Source organism: Arachis duranensis, chromosome 4 (genome assembly GCF_000817695.3).
Source record: "Arachis duranensis cultivar V14167 chromosome 4, aradu.V14167.gnm2.J7QH, whole genome shotgun sequence".
NCBI lineage: Eukaryota > Viridiplantae > Streptophyta > Magnoliopsida > Fabales > Fabaceae > Arachis > Arachis duranensis.
In genome coordinates, this window is record NC_029775.3 from 79818467 (window position 1) to 79818788 (window position 322).

Genomic DNA, 322 nt, shown 5'->3' on the forward strand with positions numbered 1-322 from the left:
TACATTGCTGGAAAGCCCAGGATGTCTACTTTCCAACGCCGTTGAGAGCGCGCCAATTGGGATTCTGTAGCTCCAGAAAATCCACTTCGAGTGCAGGGAGGTCAGAATCCAACAGCATCTGCAGTCCTTTTCAGTCTCTGAATCAGATTTTTGCTCAGAACCCTCGATTTCAGCCAGAAAATACCTGAAATCACAGAAAAACACACAAACTCATAGTAAAGTCCAGAAAAGTGAATTTTAGCTAAAAACTAATAAAAATATACTAAAAACTAACTAAATCATACTAAAAACATACTAAAAACAATGCCAAAAAGTGTATAAA